At 36.3% G+C, this 19,836-nt stretch overlaps 1 long non-coding RNA gene across 1 annotated transcript; it reads left to right on the top strand.

Moving 5' to 3' along the window:
* Positions 1–17,375: 17,375 nt before the first annotated feature.
* Positions 17,376–18,684, top strand: LOC149139254 (uncharacterized). Its single transcript, XR_016264634.1, has 2 exons — positions 17,376–17,936; positions 18,167–18,684. It is a non-coding gene; the product is annotated as an uncharacterized LOC149139254 (long non-coding RNA).
* The last annotated feature ends 1,152 nt before the right edge of the window (positions 18,685–19,836 follow it).

Here is a 19,836-nt window from a genome sequence, read left to right as displayed (position 1 = left end):
ACATACACAATGTACATCACAACCCATACATCCACACATAGTGTATGACATCACACAATGTATACACCTACACCTGCTATACATCATGACACATACACCTACATTTGATATACACCAAGACACAATTCATACTCCTACATCTAATGTACAACACAATACATATACGTACACATAGTACAACACAACAAATACACATGTCATGACATGACGACTACATAATGCACATACATAGTACCCCATGCCTACAACACATCATGTATGACATGCGCACGATACCACATGTACACTAGTACCATATGTACACCATGTACATAGTACCACGTGTACACAACACCACCTACACAATGTGTGCATACCATCACATGTACATGACACCAACTGAATAATGTGTACACAGTGCCATATGTACATCACACGACCTGTACAATGTTTACACATTACCACATATACACAACACAACATGCACAGCATGTACATGGCACCACATGTACACATCGCCACATGCATGACATGTACATAGCACTACCTGCACACCACCACATATACATCATGTACACAACACCACATGCACACAACATGACATGTACAGTCATGCACACAACACAATATGTGTATAGTCCCATATGTACAAAATGCACACAACACCATATGTACATAGAATTGCATATACAACATGTGCATAGCATCATATGTACACAACACTACATATCCAACATGCACATAGCACCATATGCACACAACACCACATATCCATGATGTGCACAGTACAATATGTACACAACAACTTACATCAAACATGCACATAGCGCCATCTATACCCAACACTGCATATGAAATAGTCACACAACACTATCTTTACCACCATGTACATAAAAATGCGTAAACAAAATGTACATAGCCTGATATGTACACAATACGACATATACAACATTACACATCACCATAGGTACAATCACTAAATATACAACATGCACAACATGTACAAAACAATAGCACTGCACATCCAAAACCATACTGCCTCTACCAAGCAACCTTGCTTCCAGTGTATCTCTACCATCCATGCTTATCCTAGCATGTCGTGGATCACGTTGTTTTCACTTTGTTGATCTATTTCTCTAGATAGTTTGTCAAAGCATAAATATAGCCATAGTATAATCACATAATATCAACTCACAACCACATGATACTGATCTCGTATATTTGTCAAGTCTACTCTTCCCATTTGATTCCTCATAAACTAGAAACCTCTTCATGCCATTCACTTGCATAAGCAATCATTCCTCCATAAGAATGATCCTTGGTGACCCTGTCACGCAACAAATACATAAAAACATGTATACATATAAACATCAACATAAAACAATCATTATCCCTGATGACCCTATCAGACAATGACATACATACATATATGCATATAAACATCAACATAAAACAATAATGATCCCTGATGACCCTATCAAACATGACATACATATGTACATACATACATACATGTATACATACATATACATCATCACAATCATGATCAGAAAATAATTACTAGATATCATAAGGTCAAGGTTAAGAGAACTTCCTCTATCTGCTCACAACATACACAAGATTGAGAACAATGATTCCCAACATAGCCAAGGCATTTGACACCTCAAGTCCATTTATTTTACCCTTTATGTTACCTTTCTCATGATTGTCCTATCATCATCTAGTTACCTCAATGGACCCAACCAATCCAACTAGTTTTCATACGCTTGCCTTCAGTTGCCCTTATACATGCACTAAGCTTTATCCATGCCTTACATCACTTGTTGGGTACCACACAACACTCCCCGAGCGCCATTAAATTTCCCCCTTTCCCAAACCAGTACCCAAGAATCAAAACATAAAAGGCAAGACAAGAGACAAACAAGAAACAAACACGAAGAACCAACAATGATATGACACTGCAACCAAAGTGGCATAGTTATGCACCATACATAAACAAGTTGCAATCAAATGTAGCAAATCAAAAAATACCATAAGCACAAGACTAGCAACATACACCATGACTCAATCCCCATGGTTCCCAATACCTCAAAGTGAAAGCTCAAGCTGAGCCTTCTTTAATATTCCATGGAAATCTCTTTTTCATGCAATCCCCTGCATCATACTACCATAAACATGTAACTTTCAATGATAAGTAAACATAACAACATACTAGTTACCTTACCTTGTCATAGTAATGCCAAGCATGTAACCCTGCAACTGGTCACACATGTCAACCACATGTTCCAAATATCAAGACAATCATACCAATCAATTTTAAATCAAACTTTACCAAGACTAACAATCATTTCATAATCCATAGTCAACTCATAGTCATTAGACATAATGCTACAACTGTCACCTATTACACTCAAGTACATGTCAACTATATCAACACATATGTGTGAGTAAAATCATCTTCAAACAAGATCATTTCATCATGCAATCTTATAGACACATACTCATATTATGGAATTAATCAAACATTCAAACAAACTATAAATGTACCATGTTAGATAAATCAACTATACGAAATAATAGACACCAAACATTAAAACACCAAATAAACGACATAATCAAATAGTCAAGCACCAAATATATGACATAAACAAATTCATACCTTAATGTATCTCAGAGGAGGCTATCTTGTCTGCACAATCAAGCAAGATTAGCATGATATAACTTCAAAACACATCAGCTCAAACAAAAATAAGATCATGATATCCATAACAATAACTAACTAACATGTTCACATCATAAGCTCATAAACATTTTCTATTCAGGCAGAGAAATCACATATGTATGATCAGTCTATATTACTAAAAGTCAATGCCACAAATAAGTTGACTCATACCTAAATGTCACAACCCTAACCATTTGCATTGGCCAATCCAATTTATCATGATACATATAACATCAAGATCTTAGTTGCAATAACCCTAATCATCAAGTTAACTAACATATAACAACAACAAGTTAACATATAACATACCCATCAACAACATATAACATAATCATCAAGTTAACTAACATAAAACAACAATATCAATGCATACAACCATAGGTTACTATCATTCATGACTATCTGACACATGTGCATATGACTACACTAATCAACTAGCATCTATCATGTATGTAACCATAACATCAATACAATGAAAGGAATACACATAACCATAATACATATAACAATCCTTAACCTACATATGTGCATGCCCAACATACAAACCTGTATGACTACATTCTCTTGCCTCGACGTCCAATGTGGCAACCTCACTTTGATAGTATGCATCTCATACTTTATCTCAACCAACTCATTAACATCATAATATACCAATAACATCATGATGACCTAATTGCATACAACAACCTCACAATGCATGTTTGACCTATCATACACGCATAATCATAACCACAACAATGCATGCATAACATTATATAGACACTGACATGCATAAAAAATTCATATACAACCAACATGCTAAAAAACATATTCCAACAACAAAATCATCAACTCCTACATCTAAAGGCAACTATGACAATGACCACTACCATGCATACACAACAATCACATAGTCCACAAACATAAAGAACACATATGCAACTAACATGCATGCATGATAAACACATTACGCCCGTCCATTCCAAGGGTTGAACCATGCTATGATACCACTCTGTGGTATCAGATAACACCCAATGAGAACATAAACTAGACATTGCCTAGGGAGAACGAAACCTTCTCAGATACGACTTTGTAACACCTGTGTCACACAAATACCCAGGTAGCTGGCCAACTGGGGTAAATATGTTATGCAAAGCCACTATGATATGATTTGAATCACTGTGTGTGAATTAAGGAAGTGGAATTGACGGAAGCACACCACATGGACCTTCCACATCAGCAACAAAACTCCTAGGAGCCATCCCAACCACTCAGGAAACCGACCCCTCAGACCAACTAAATTTTTAGTGCATAAAACCCCTAGATGCTTTCTTGATATGGACCAGGGTGCTTCTAGGAGGCTCCATACACTTCCATAGCAAGGGGAATTGAGCGTTTAGGGATGTTTTTCCTGAGCGTTATTCCTTCGTCTCTGGTTTTTGTGCCACTTTTTTGTGTGTAGATCCCAAGTCACTGCCAAGAACATAATGATAGGTTCAAAAATGAAATTTCACAATGGAACAAAGATACATTTTCAAAAGCATCAAGAAGGACTAGATTGGACCCCTACCGCCATGACAATGATTTCGTCAAACATGTCACAAATATGTAATCTACAAGTTTAAACAATGTATATGAGAATAGGTGTCTCATACTTATATGAGAATCACTAAGAAGAATTTTTCCCTTATATCATTAGCTGCATTATCATCTATTAGGTCATAGATACATTGTTCATTCATTTACAAATAAAAACATAAGGAGAGTCATACATCATCAGTGTCATAATACATGCTTATAACCAACATAATAACAATAGAAATATCAAGGATACATCAGCCATAGGATCCAAATATAAACCAATATATTTACACATAAGATACTAAGGAAATAACATCTTATTAATGAATACAAAAGCAAACCCAATATGGGACTACCACGTTCCACCCGACCATAGATTGGCTGAGCCAAATCTTTCTTCAGGCAATCGCCCCCATGCCATATTACAAGCATGAATGTGAGACTCAAACCAAAATAACCAACAAGGGCATAATGAGGCTAAGCCACCTCACCCTCATCAATATAAACCGTGCTTTACCACAATCCACACTAGATTATTAAGCCAAAACAAGTATGGATTCGAATGGATTTCTCCAACTGCACTGTGAGGAATTTTCTTGTCTCTCAGTCTCCAGGATTTACTAGGTCATAATCGAGACACTAGTCTCTCGTCTTTACTGTAATTCACATCAGATCACTAGGCCCTAACCAAGACTCCACTCTCAAGGCTTTACTGTATATCACATCCCGAGATTACTAGGCCTGATGGAGAGCACCCACATGTAGGCTTTACCGTATATCCAACCATTCATTGGTCAAGGATTCCTAGGTCCACCAAGGCAACACAAAATATGGCTTTACCACAACCCACATTCCACTTCAAGGGTTACTATCCCATGTGTTCTTTCATTCAAAGATACACCTCACTCAACTTTGAATCCATCTGACAATCTAGTTCAACAAAAACATGAGCACCCCATCACACCATGGATATCCAAAAATGGCAAGGCTAGGCCAAAAAACACTATCACACCTCAAAAAACCCATGCCAATGATAGAAAGAGAACCAAGAAGACACATATAACACCATTCATGCCAAATATAGCAAGGAAACCACACATGAAATTGATACCTACAAAGAATCATGATGTAGATTCTTGATCCTGCTCTTCCTTGCGTTCTCCTTACCTCCTCTTGCCTTATTTTCCTTTCTTGATCCAGTATGAAAGTGCTCCAAAAAAACTCTAAGTGTCCAAGAGTAAGAGAGAGAGAGAATAATGAGAGCTCCAAAATTGAACTGACAAAAAACTACATTGACTAAGCCTGTCCACTAATCCTCATAATCCTTTTTATCAATGAGGCCCCTCTATTTTCTTCAATTTCCATTATTTTGCTTCATTTTCCTCCTCACATGCATCCTATGACCTTTCACCTTCATTTTCTCCTAATTTCCATTATTTTCATAAATAAAATGCCAATTAATGCCTATTTCCTTTTCAAAGCCTTTTCCATTGTCTTTTCCAATTTCCTGAGCCATAATAAACCAAATGAACACCCACTAGGATTTTTTTCCAACCATTCATCTTGGAATACATGTCCCATGACCATGGTCTTATGTATTTTTACATGAATGTTTAACCAAGGTGTAGGGCCTCTGTTTTGCCTTGCTTTATACTCGAAATCACTCATGCTTTTGTTTGGCTTGACTAGTCATTGTCATAGTTTTGTGCATTCTCGAAGATAATAAGTATGTATCTGTTATTCCTTCGTTTTAATGAGATTTAAATATTAAAGGCATATTTAATAATAGTTTGTGTGTTTGCAGGTTTACAAAGTTGGTTATATGCCTATTCTGATAGAGGCGAAGTTCCTGCACCACACATTCTTGCACTAGTACTGGTAGGATTCCTGCACCAGCATTGCAAATTAATAAGTCTACTCAAAATCCGCATAATTTCTAAATCGCCAAGTTTGACCTCAGTTTTTATGAAAATGGAGGTGAATTACGGAAATCTGAGCAAAAGAGTTTTTCAAAAATATAACCAATTACCCATAACTGAAACCATTTCCTGAGATTAAAAGTATTCCAAAAGTTACGAACAGGTATTTGAAGCACTTTTATAAAAAAGACTGTTTTTTTCTAGAATTCTAGAAAAATCCAAGAATTGGAAAATTCATATTAAATCTTTATTCTTTTAATAGGGGAATGGTTGTACTATTATACTATGTAATTAGAATTGGTTGGGATTCAATCCCCATATTCCTTGCAAAGGAACAACTTGTTTTAATCATTATGAAAGATTATAAAAGGAGGACGGTGGAGGAGCGATGCTACAACAGTGCTGTTGTAACTTTGTTTCGCTGGTATTGCCCAAATTTGGGCTGGACTCTGTATTTCATGATGTGATTTGCCTCAGTGAATTGATAGAAAGGGAGATCTGCCTCATGTTTCATAAATCTTATTTTTGTGTTTGGAAGCTGATGAATTGATAAAGTACTGAGCAACATTTCTATTTGAAAGGGAAACGCGTTGGTTGGCTAGGGCCCAACCAACCCAGCATGTTTACCCTATTTCCTGTTTCTTGTAATTTATGCTTATATTGTCAAGTCTGATTTAATTTCAAGCACATGTAGTCCTGTTTGAGTGAAAGCGGATCCGCTGTGTGAAGTAGTTAGATTTCCTTTTCCTGCACCTGATTTTGGATTGGTTTTCTCGCCTGGTCCAAGCAAGAGAAATAAACCTGCACCAGTGCATGTTGGTGTACTATTCATTTTCCCGCACTTGATTTTGGATTGGTTTTCCCCGCCTAGTCCAAGCAGGAGAAATAAACCTGCACCAGTGCACGTTGGTGTGTTATTCATTTTCCTGCACTTGATTTCGGATTGGTTTTCCCCGCCTAGTCCAAGAAGAAATAAACTTGCACCACTGCACGTTCGTGTGCTATTCATTTTTTGTAGTTTTGTTTGATTGGTTTTCCCTTCCCGGTCCAAGCAGGAGAAATGAACCTGCACCAGTACACGTTAGTGTGATGTAGCAAGATTTTCTAGTTTACTTCCCGCAATTTTCTTGCTTTCATTTAAATACTCTATGACAGGATAAATTATATGGATTGTTTCTTTATTTCTGCACTCTGTTAAAATCAGAAACATTCATTTTTATGTGTGCAATTTGATTTCACAGTATAATAACACTTGCAGTGACTAAGCACTTATTTTAAGAATTAAATGCTCAGTGCAAGAAGCTCTGATCTCGTGCAAGAACTAGTTTTTTGCCATGAGATCTGAGTCCTCTGAACCTGAAAAAGTTCAAGCCCTTGTAGGAAGTAAAACGCTTTTAGTAAAGACACTATTTATACCCTCTGCATAAATCTCTGTTCCTGCACTAGTGCAAGTAGACTGCGATAATGCAGGACAGATTAGTGCAAGAAGGAAATCTTTACATAAGCAGCTTTAAGGGCCCATTCTACGAGACTGCCAAGTGTCTTTGCTAAAGAAAAACATAACACATACTTAGTAATTAAAAGTTGATCAATTGGAGTGATTGCCTTTTTATTTTTGATTCCTTTGCAAATGCATTCTTTCTTGTTCCAACACTAGATTACTTTGATGATTCAGTTATCTTTTACTCTTTCAATTCTGCAAGATTTTCTTTAAGAAAGTAAGAATTTCTATCAGGAAAATTCATACCATCTCTAGCATTGCCTATGCTTCATCTCTAAGTTTACGAATCCCCCGAGTTGACAATTAAGTGTTGAGGAGTTTGCTTAAGTGCAATTCCTACACCCAACATTTTGGCGCCGTTGCCGGGGAGGCGATTTGATTTGGTAAGAATTTTCTATTGATGCAATAGGGGTAAGTCTGCCTTTATCTTTTTGTATTTTTTATGCAAGTGTGGTGAGCTTTATTTCAGCCAATAACTTTTAAAATCAATTATCTTCAGATCCTAATCTTTAACGTTATATCATTTTTGGGGTGTTGTAAGAACCCTCGTTACTAATATGTGTGTGGAGACAGGGACTATCAATCAACCAGATGGACTTAAAGATGATAACAAGTATGAAGGTTCTCTCTCAAGCCCTAGCAGCTGCTGGGATCTTGATCTCTACCTCTCAGGAAGAAAACTTCTTGACAATAGTCAAGGACTTGTCCATTTCTCCACCATCACAAGAGGATTTAGAAGTCTCTTTTGAGGAGACGAATGAATCATGCACTATAATCAATGAAGGATATCCATTGGAACCTGAGAACGAAAAGTTCTTGACATGTCTATCAGCAAATCCAGAATGTGATCAAGAGACTAATCGCCCTAAGGAGGACAATCGACATGACAAGGAAGAAGAAGATGTGCAGCATGGGCCAAATCAAGAAATGGACCAAGGCTACCATGATTACATCAAACATTGGTTCCAAACAACTACTCAAGCAAGGAAACATTATCCTCTTCTAAAACTGTTATTGTCATATCATTTACATTCATTGGTTTTTCATGCTCATGCACACTTTCAAGTTTGTATGATAAATTTGAGCATGAATATATATTTTCACTTGATCCGCACATGGCTTCATTGGAAGTACTCCTATATGTAAAAGGAAGTCTTCTGCCGCTTAGGTAAAGTAGGGTAGGTGAATAAAGTTGTTAAGATGCTAAGAGGGTTTTTGATTTTTTAATGTGTAGTCACTAAAACTACTTTTGATCCGCATTGGTTGTTAACACACACATCTGTGACACATCTTGTTGAGTATGATTCACTCTAATACCTCATGATTTTTCAAAGTAACCATGACTAATCACTCTAAGAAGTTGTCATCTGATATATATGATTTCAGTTTCCCTTAGAAGGTACTATTAGAAACCCCCTGTGGAGGACCACTCTTGTTAAGATCATAATAAGCTATTCATGAGAACACTAGCATTCTTAATTCAAGGAGTCTTTTAGTCATTATCTGGGATATCTTTAATAAGTCTTTGGGGCAGAGGAACTAGTCAGTAATGATTAGTCATTAAAAACTTTTCACGCCATCCCGTACTCTTAAGGAGTAGATCTGTCTCCCCACTTATTAAGTAACCTTTTAGGTTAATCATAATCAGAGTATACAAAAGATTTATGGGAGGATAGGAGGTCTCATGATGAGTTGACCTACCACGATCATGAGACCTAGCATGCATGACATTACTGCTTCTGGTCACCAAGCCAAAGTAATGGCTTTCAACTGAAAAGTTGGAAGACAGGAGGTCTCAGGACGAGCCAACCTGTTCATCCATGTTACATCTTGCGTGTGGCACTGCCATTAGTTGGTTACCAAGCCAAAATAGTTGCCTTCATCTAAAATTAAAATAAGATAACTTTGAATCCATGCCTAGTAAGTGGGTCACATACATTTCGATGGGTCAAAAGACACCCCTACCGAGGTTATGGACACCTGCGAGCAGTAGGGCTATGTCTGTGGTATTAAAGTTAATTGCATACTATGATTTTCTTGGCTATCTTTCTCGTCCCCTAAACTTATCCTTTCTTTGGACAATGGTTTTAAAGACGATTTGAACATGATGCTTTGAGTTATACCTTTAAAAAATCAAGAATCTTTAAGGATGTGGTACCCTTAGTAAAGGTTATATTTTGTTCTATATTAAGAGGAAATTTAGTTTGAATCCGGATGACAACGGAATTTAGAGTGTTCAATAAAGAGGTTGCTAATTGGTATCATAACTCATTTTGATTTTCATGGTATTTAGAGTGATGAATTACTCAATGATGACTGCTCACAAGATGCTGGTTGGCGATAATGTGTATTGATGGTGGTTGCCTATAAATATGCGCTGCATAATCTAGGTACAATATTTTTATGCTTGCACCAGTGCAATCATGTTGTAATATACGGTAGTGTAAGCAGAAAAGTGCCAGCAAAGCAGCACAGTTTAGGCGGTGTAAGCAGATTAGTGCAAGCACGCACCGTCCATGAAATTTGGTATTTTTATTGTAGTCCTTGTGATAGATTTTCTTGAAATTAGTATAAATAATCAAAGATTCCAGCAAACAATCTGTTCTTGAAATGAGCTTTATCTAGCATAGGAAATGTGATCACATAGAATTGCAGGAAACATCATTACGAATGCCCATAAAATTTTTTAATCTTTCTTTTTGCAAGGGAGCAACAATGCGACAATTGATTTCCTTGTATGAGGACATGCAAGAAGGTCAGCATGGGGGGATGTTGGGCCTCTATTTTTCCTTGCTTTATATCACCTTTTACTCGAAATCACTCATGCTTTTGTTTAGCTTGATTAGTCATTGTCATAGTTTTGTGCATTCTCGGAGATAATAAGTAAGTATTTGTTATTCCTTTGTTTTAATGAGATTTAAACATTAAAGGCATATTTAATAATAGTTTGTGTTTGCAGGTTTACGAAGTTGGTTATATGCCTATTCTGATAGAGGCGAAGATCTTGCACCACACATTGTTGCACTAGTACCGATAGGATTCCTGCACCATCATTACAAATTAACAAGTCTGCTCAAAATCCGCATAATTTCTAAATGGCCAAGTTTGACCTCGGTTTTTATGCAAATGGAGGTGAATTATGGAAATCCGAGCAAATGGGTGTTTCACAAATATAACCAATTACCCATAACCGAAACCGTTACCTAAGATTCAAAGTTTTCCAAAATTTACGAACAAGTCTTTGAAGCACTTTTATAAAAAACACTGTTTTTTCCATAATTCTAGAAAACACGGTCAACAAGTTTCCAGACTGCCAAATTTCGCCTCGGTTGTTGTGCAAATGAAGTTAAATAAAGAAATTCTACGACATGGGTTTCTATCCCAGTATAGAAAATTGACTAAGCTCAAAACGATTTTCCAAAATTCATAATGGTTGAGGAGATACAAAGGGCGCTCTGGAGGCAGTTTGTTAAAATTACCAAATTTTCCAGAATTCTAGAAAAATCCCAGAATTGGAAAATTTGTATTAAATCTTTATTCTTTTAATAGGGGAACGGTTGTACTATTATACTATGTAATTAGAATTGGTTGGGATTCAATCCCCATATTCCTTGTGAAGGAACAACTTGTTTTAATCATTACGAAAGATTATAAAAGGGGGACGGTGGAGGAGTGACGCTACAACAGTGTTGTTGTAACTTTGTTTTACTAGTATTGCCCAAATCTGGGCTGGACTCTGTATTTCATGATGTACTTTGCCTCAGTGAATTAATAGAAAGAGAACTCTGCCTCATGTTTCATAAATCACATTTCTGTGTTTGGAAGCTGATGAATTGATAAAGTACTGAGTAGCGTTTCTATTTGAAAGGGAAACACACTGGTTGGCTAGGTCCCAACCAACCCAGCACGTTTACCCTATTTCCTATTTCTTGTAATTTATGCTTATATTGTCAAGTGTGATTTAACTTCAAGCACATGTAGTCCTATTTGAGTGAAAGCGGATCTGCTGTGTGAAGTAGTTAGATTTCCTTTTCCTGCACCTTATTTCGGATTGGTTTTCTCGCTTGGTCCAAGCAGGAGAAATAAACCTGCACCAGTGCACGTTGGTGTGCTATTCATTTTCCTGCACTTGATTTCGGATTGGTTTTCCCTGCCTGGTCCAAGCAGGAGAAATAAACCTACACCAGTGCATGTTGGTGTGCTATTCATTTTCCTGCACTTGATTTTGGATTGGTTTTCCCTGCCTGGTCCAAGCAGGAGAAATAAACCCGCACCAGCGCACATTGGTGTGCTATTCATTTTCTACAGTTTTGTTTGATTGGTTTTCCCTGCCTGGTCCAAGCAGGAGAAATGAACCTGCACCATTGCACGTTGGTGTGATGCAACAAGCTTTTCTAGTTTACTTCCCACAATTTTCTTGTTTTCATTAAATACTTTATGACAAGATAATTTATATGGATTGTTTCTTTATTTCTGCACTCTGTTAAAATCAGAAACATTCATTTTTATGTGTGAAATTTGATTTCACAGTATAATAACACTTGTAGTGACTAAGCACTTATTTTAACAATTAAATGCTAAGTGCAAGAAGCTCTAATCTGGTGCAAGAACTAGTTTCTTGCCACGAGATCTGAGTGCTCTGAACCTGAAAAATTTCAAGCCCTTACAGGAAGTAAAACGCTTTTAGTAAAGACACCATTTGTACCCTCTGCATAAAACTTTGTTCCTGCACTAGTGCAAGCAGATTGCGATAATGTAGGATAGATTAGTGCAAGAAAGATATCTTTACATAAGCAGGTTTATGGGCCCATTCTACGAGACTGCCAAGTGTCTCTGTTAAAGAAAAACATAACACATACTCAGTAATTAAAAATTGATCAGTTGGAGTGATTTCCTTTTTATTTTTGATTCCTTTGCAAATGCATTCTTTCTTGTTCAAGCACTAGATTACTTTGATGATTCAGTTATCTTTTACTCTTTCGAGTCTGCAAGCTTTTCTTTAAAAAAGTAAGAATTTCTATCAGGAAAATTCATACCATCTCTAGCATTGCCTGTGCTTCATCTCTAAGTTTAAAAATCCCCCGAGTTAATAATTAAGTGTTGAGGAGATTGCTTAAGTGCAATTCCTACACCCAACACAAGGTTGTTACAAAAATATTGGTAATCCAAAATTTGATTAACAAGACTTTGAATTTGGATAATAATTGATTTGAGGAGTGGATCCCTAGTGTTAGTTCCATTCTAAAGATGACCTAGTATAAATTTTGAATCCCTGACTATAAGAATACTTTCACTTCTATTTAGGAACAACATCAAAACAACTTAAATAGGAACAACAAAAAGAGGTGGAAGATAAGGAAAGCAGGAAAAATCAAGATGAGGAATTTGCACGAGAACTTGAGGAGTAGATATAGGCCCAAGTTATGGAGATTGAGTGGAAGTAGGAAATCAAGAGGCCAACATTTTTGCCATTACAAGAAAACTCAGTAGTCAGTCTTCACATCCTCTTATAGGTGGTCACATCCCATTCAACGAAATGGGTATTCCAAATGAAGGTATGGTCATGGATGTTTCCAACCTAACCTTTGATTAGCTAAAGAACATAATCATACAGGAAAGGAGGAATTATTCTCCTAATGACCTCGTGCATCCTTCTTCCATTCATACAAAGAGGGTGATTGTGATTGACATGAGGAGAAATATAAAGATAGTTGTAGCAGAAAATTTGGAGCTAAAAGGGTGAATATAGATTTCTTGAAGGAGGAGAATAAGCAACTGGAAAAAGATCTAACTGTTGTAAGACAACATATTGATCATCTCCAAGCTAAGAACCAAAGACTATATTCCGTTGATTCTCACTTGAAGGAGCTATGAGCAACGATATGTGATGAAACCCAATCATTGGGAGACACCATGAGACAACTATATGAAGAGATGACCACTTTGCATAAGGCGGTGGTGATTTTGCATGACATGCAAAAGAGATCATGGAAAAATATGAAAGTTTTGAAGGTGATTTATGCAACTATCAATGTGATCCAGGAATGGGGCACCAAGTACATGAATGCACCAATAAAATTGGCCGGGAAAAGAACTCGGTGAGCGAAATAGGAAAAAGATGAGGTTAGAATGCTCTTACAAAGTAACAAGAATCTTGGTACGTATGTGGAAAACATTATAACCGCCTTTGCAAGGTTGTATCACAATTTGGACACCTTGGTCAGAGCACAAAAGTTTCCTTTTGTTGAAACATTTGTAGAGACAAAGGGAAAAAATGTTATGAGGTAGGAAATCTAAGAAGACGTCAACAACTTGAAGTAGGATATTACCAAAGATGACATGGAAATTTACAAGGTAGAATATGTAGTTGTATGTAGATGAACCTACTAAAGTAAACATGAAGTTGTTATTATTATGAAATTAAGTGCAATCTGGCTCCAAAACTATCTACCCGGATGCTATGGAGGCAAGAGTCTGATATAAGCCAGATATTTCATCCAAGTTTGAGGACATAATAGATAAGTATAAAGCTTGGTATCAATATCTTACAACAATGTGACAAGTGGAAGTTGTCGAATTAGAGTTTCCTAAAACTCAAGCATGATGTATAAAGTTGACGTTATTAGGCTCTAGCCCATTTTTTCTTATGTGGAGAGTTTTATCTTTTTGTATTTAGAAAATAATAAAAGTGTAAATGTGAGTGGAAGTCCAAGAGTAAAGTGTGGAATATGAAGAGTCATTAGTTAGAATAAGCACAAAATAAGTCCAAAAGTCATGAGGGAAACTCAAAGGTCAGAAAAGGGGATGAAAGGTCATCCCATTTGTTATAAATAAGCCCTTATAAATCAAATAAAGGGCTTCACACTTGAGATTGGTAGCCTTGGCTTATCTAGTCTAGCATATGAGTGAGTATCATTCTTTGGAGAAGCAAGTGGTTGCTTCATGTTCTACTATTGGGGCTAGTGTCATATCATTGTAAATGTATACTTGGAACTTTCAATTAATGATTAGAAGCTCTTAGAGCCGACACACTTTCCTGCATATATCATGGATGTTGTAAGGTTACTCTTTATATGTTTGTGGTATATGTTATTTCATTTATGCTAATGTCAATGAATTATTTCATTAACCTTAATATGTATCTTATTGCATTTTTTTGTATATGCTATAATGATCATTGTTGTCTTGTGAAATATTTTGTAGGCTAACTAACAATTCTTTCATTTGCTCGTGTGTCTCTTTTAGGATAATACTATTACTTTTCTTCTAGAGGATCACTCCTTTTCCTTTTATGTGAAAGAACCTTTTATGAATTACAATTGATATCTCACAAATTTCACACTCTTGCCATCACCAAAGATACGTGTATGTCTTCTTAAGTGTTTAGTGCAACGAAGGCACATCTTTGAGATCACGCTTATGGAAACCTGTTGTATTTCTAGTTGGACCTCGTATTCAAAACGGTGTGAGGTCTAATTCGGACTTCATATCAGGGAGATCCCCCTAGTTGACGGATTTCCAACACCATCAACAGAACTATAGCCCATAAATGACAAAAGGCCTATGAGAAATTCCCCCCAGAAAGGGACATGGGCTTGTGTGACCAGAAAGAACTAGGAATCCCCACACCAAGAAAAATTAAACCAGAAGGATGACCCCTTGCTCACCCAAAAAACTGGCCCAAAGATTCCCCCTCACTGCCCAACTCCCATTCAAGTAAACAATAATGAAATTACAAACAAGGAATTTTAAAAACACTAGAGCCCCTAGCTCTATAGGTCGAAACCGAGTACCCTCGCCTCCACAATTCACACCAGATAACAATAAAGAGTTTTCCCACTCAGACCAACCACTAGAAGGCCAAGGATTCGAGAACCAATACTTAAATATCTCGAAATTCTAGACGACACGAACATACATTGGAATCACAATTGAAGGCATGAATGATAGAGTTACCTGAACATAGACTTTGAACCCCTCACAGACGAGCACAACGACACTACCCCTAGGTCGTAAAGGTAGCCTCACACTTCCAAGCCAAATCCAAGCATTGGACGACCATAAATAACTAGCCTTCATTCACTAATCAACCCAGGGCCTAGATAGTTGTTTGGTTCTCAATTGCATGCATAAACGCTCCGTAGATCCAGACTAGAAACACAGTGGTTTTCCTTCACTAGTCAATATGCCAACTTTGCCATCTAGAGAGGCCTCCTGAATGAACGAAGCAGGAAATGCCTTCCAAGCACCATAATTTCTTCTACAAGTTAATTCTTCTTCTCACCATTATTAGTGCCATGGGAATAGTAGCCTATCTACATTCGTGAAGTTTCAGCTACAAACCACAAAGCCCGACGTAGTTACCACGCAGAACGTTAATAGTTATTTTGTGTGAGTGCAGATATTGACCCTAGTTGGTGTACATCCCAATTGAGTTACCCTAAATGGGGAATTCAATTACTTCATATTAAAAGGGAGATGTGTGACTCATTTAATTCTTAATATAAAAAAAGATGCATGATATTTAAAAAATATTAATAATAATATAAATATTTAATGTTGGTCATAAATAAAATATTTCAATACTCATAATAAGTAAAATATTTCAATGTCATATATATATGAAGAGAAATTAAAAAACAAAATTCTTGTGGTTAAATCAACCCGATCCATCTTAACTCGAGATCTATAAAGCTCCAGGAAGAAGCAAATTTCTCAAGGTGCAAACCTTTGCTCAAGTTTTGCACTCAAAAAAGAACTTTGCGTGGACACTTGATAGATTGGGACTTCAAGTTGATCTAACCTGGTGTTATATATATATATATATATATATATATATATATATATTAGAAAATGTCTTTGTGGGTTGGAGAGTTTTGCACAAAAAAATTAAAGCATTTCAAATAGTCTTACTATTTTACATTTTGGCCTTTTTTGATATATATTTTTCTATCAATTTTGTCTAAAATCTAGCAAATGTGTATTGAAATTGTAAATTTAAGTTGTATATGTAGACTACTCAATCTAAGTTCCTAATGAAACTTCCAAACTTATATCTATTTACATGCTCAAAATACAATTTAAACAATAAAAATATATAAACTTCCATTTTTATTTTTTTTGGTGATCAACTTTTACACTTCGAAAACATGTGCAAAAAATTGGTTTCTCTCCACCTGGATAAATCCGTGGTTGACTACTTCCGCAAATGACATTTAACAAGAAAATACAAACATAGTAATTAATGGTTTTTTTCAATGAGAAAAATAAAAACATAGTAAATAAATGAATTATTATCTACATAATAGGTTTAAAATTTAACTTGCAGAAACTGCAGTACTTCTAAGATTATCGGAACGCCCACAAAGTCATTGTAGTTTACAGTTATCGGGGCCACAGCCACACACTCAATGCCTGACTTTGGGACTGGAACCTCTCGTTCCCATCGGCGTAGGCTCATGTCAAACTACGTGTCCACCTTCAACCGCCTTTGGACAAGTTACCCCAACCTTGCTTGCTGTAGCAACTCTCTGTCTCACCAATAAACCAACGCGACCTCAAGATATGGGGGGACCCGCATCGGGAGCCTTGGTCTCGTGATATTAGTGTCTCCTTCCCAGCCTATCTTCCCTCCAAACTGCGGAGAACCGGACTCAGTGGCCGCTCTCTTTGAGATATTATTTTCTCACTCCTATCCGTATCTCCTGTCATGTCATATCAATCTTTATCTTGAGCATCACAAGAAGTTTTATTAGTAAAATACTTGAAATTATAAAATATCTTTGAATCTTATGGTAATATTTTATACCGCCGCGACCGCCTTTCTGCTCAACAAAGTTTATTCGTTTAATCCCATGAAGAAAGATGCGCATTAATTGGATATCGCTGTGGCCGCCTCTTACTGGAGATTTTATTCTTTAAAAAATTAAGGTTAGTCGGTTAGTGAGGCGGTGCTTGTCATCGGTACGTATGAAATGCCATATGAAAGTGATCCACGAAGAGGTTTTTCTCTTCTATATATATGAACGATGAGATACTCTCTGTATATTGTTCTCCTGCTCTTCTGCGTCGCTCGTTCACTCATATCACGATATTCAACAATCACTGTTGGATTTCGCTTCCCTCATCATGATCGGTGATCCTTCTGAGTCCGTAGAGATTCTGTCATTTGGCGCAACTCGAGGATCTTGCAGCAGAGGAAGAGAGATGTTGGAGATAATTACTCCAAGTTACATGCAAAAGTTTTTAGTTTCAGGTAATTTATATACAATTTAAATTTAGAAGGAAGTGTCAGTCATGTTAGAATTTTAATTTAGAAATTGTTAGTCATTCATGTTTGAGATTAGCATATCTTTTCTGGGCGCTTTTGAGTGAATTTAATCATATAGCTTGGAGCAATAGCAATAGAATCAATACAATTTCATGAACAGCCGATAATCTCAAATTGATTATTTTATTCTGTGGTTCACTCCTCTCCATCTATAGCCCTGCAGATTCGTTGATGTGACTTTCAAGACAGACACTCTGTCCAGTGGATGAGGGATTCTAGAGGTCGCACCACTTCAGTTTCACAAGGAGGCAGTTAGATCCCAATCAGCCACGGACTCTATGAGGATCAGCGACGCTGATGAGGGATCCGAACGCCAACAGAGGTTGTAGGTATTGTGATATGAGATGGCCGGAGGCAAAGAAGAGGAACACTGGTACAGACCGAGTGAACAGGAAGACATGTTAAAAATTGATAGGAAAAGGAGATTGTGTAAACGTTTGGTATGTGTGCCATCCAGGATTCTGCTGTGGAGTTTATGGTCGTTGGGGTTTTAATGCATATTTGTATAGCTTTTACGCACTTGAGCGCTTTCCATTTCAGTGAGGCCAAACCAAGGGATTGTTGTCCATTCTCATGGTGGGTTAGTTGACCGTGAATGTCGTTTTGTATTCATAATAATCTCCATGTCTCTTGATCTTATCAAGGAATAAGAATAACGGTAGTTTTATGTTAATTATCTTTTGTACAGATGTCTTAAAATTTAGCATGTCTTGTATGGGTTGTATTAAAATTAGGACGGTGGCGGTGTTACTTTAAATTTAGAGACCAATATGAACAAATTAGTTGAGATCTAAGCGATCGTTTCTGTTATAAAAAAATAATTGTGCATATTTAATGTGGTTAGTGGATGGTGAACGATTTTGACATGGTCACGCATTTATAATAATCTTTTTCATAATCAGTGTGTTTTTCTGGATATATGTTTCAAATTGTAGGATGGATTTGCATTGTATCGGTTAGAATCATTTTCATAATCATTATGTTCTTCTTGATATATGTTTCGAATTTTAGGATGGATTTGCATTTGTATCGGTTAGAGTTAGAACTGTGGAGGTTTTGGACAGTTTTTTTTTAATGGAGAATAACATTGGTAATATATTATTTTTTATATATTAAATATTAGAAATTATAGTTAATTTATCAAAATTTCCAATTTTTTTAATAAGAATCTTAAATATATGATGAATTAGAGTTAATTCATGGAAATTTTCCTATTTTTTTTTCTTTTCTAATAAGAATACATGATTTTCTTATGTGGGCAATAAAATGAGAGATTTTATAGGTGAATACTTTACAAAAGTGCTTCATCAAAACACAAAATTTGTAACATATAACAGTGCAAAGGAATTATTTTGGTAGACTTCATCAGCTATTAAGGCATTATAGCATGCATTACTTGGCCATTAAATTTTAATTCACTTATTTTCAATTTACAGTTTTGGTTAGCAAACTATCTTCAATTTATACACCTAGTTAGCATACTTGTTTGCTGCTATGTTGAAGTCTCTTATTACATGGAAATATGCTTTGGATGTAATATCTTCCTAAACTTTTTTGATTCTTTTCATGATGTTTTCCATATAAAAAATTTCCTTTGGGAAGGAGCCTTTGGGGAGATGATACAAGATTAGAAGAGAATCTCCCATTACTGTACATTAACAAAAGTCCCTAGTAAAGACCATATATCTCCACTTGATTATTTATCATATAACCAAAACCCCATGAATCTCTGAACACGCCGCTGAACCATAGCGTACCCTCCCCCTCTCACCACCTTATAATATTTTGCAACTCATATAATGTTAGACAATTATGAATAATAATA

Source organism: Pinus tabuliformis, chromosome X, assembly GCF_031772625.1.
Source record: "Pinus tabuliformis cultivar Carrire ecotype Pingquan chromosome X, CPIR1, whole genome shotgun sequence".
Lineage (NCBI taxonomy): Eukaryota > Viridiplantae > Streptophyta > Pinopsida > Pinales > Pinaceae > Pinus > Pinus tabuliformis.
This window is presented reverse-complemented; position numbering and strand designations above follow the sequence as displayed.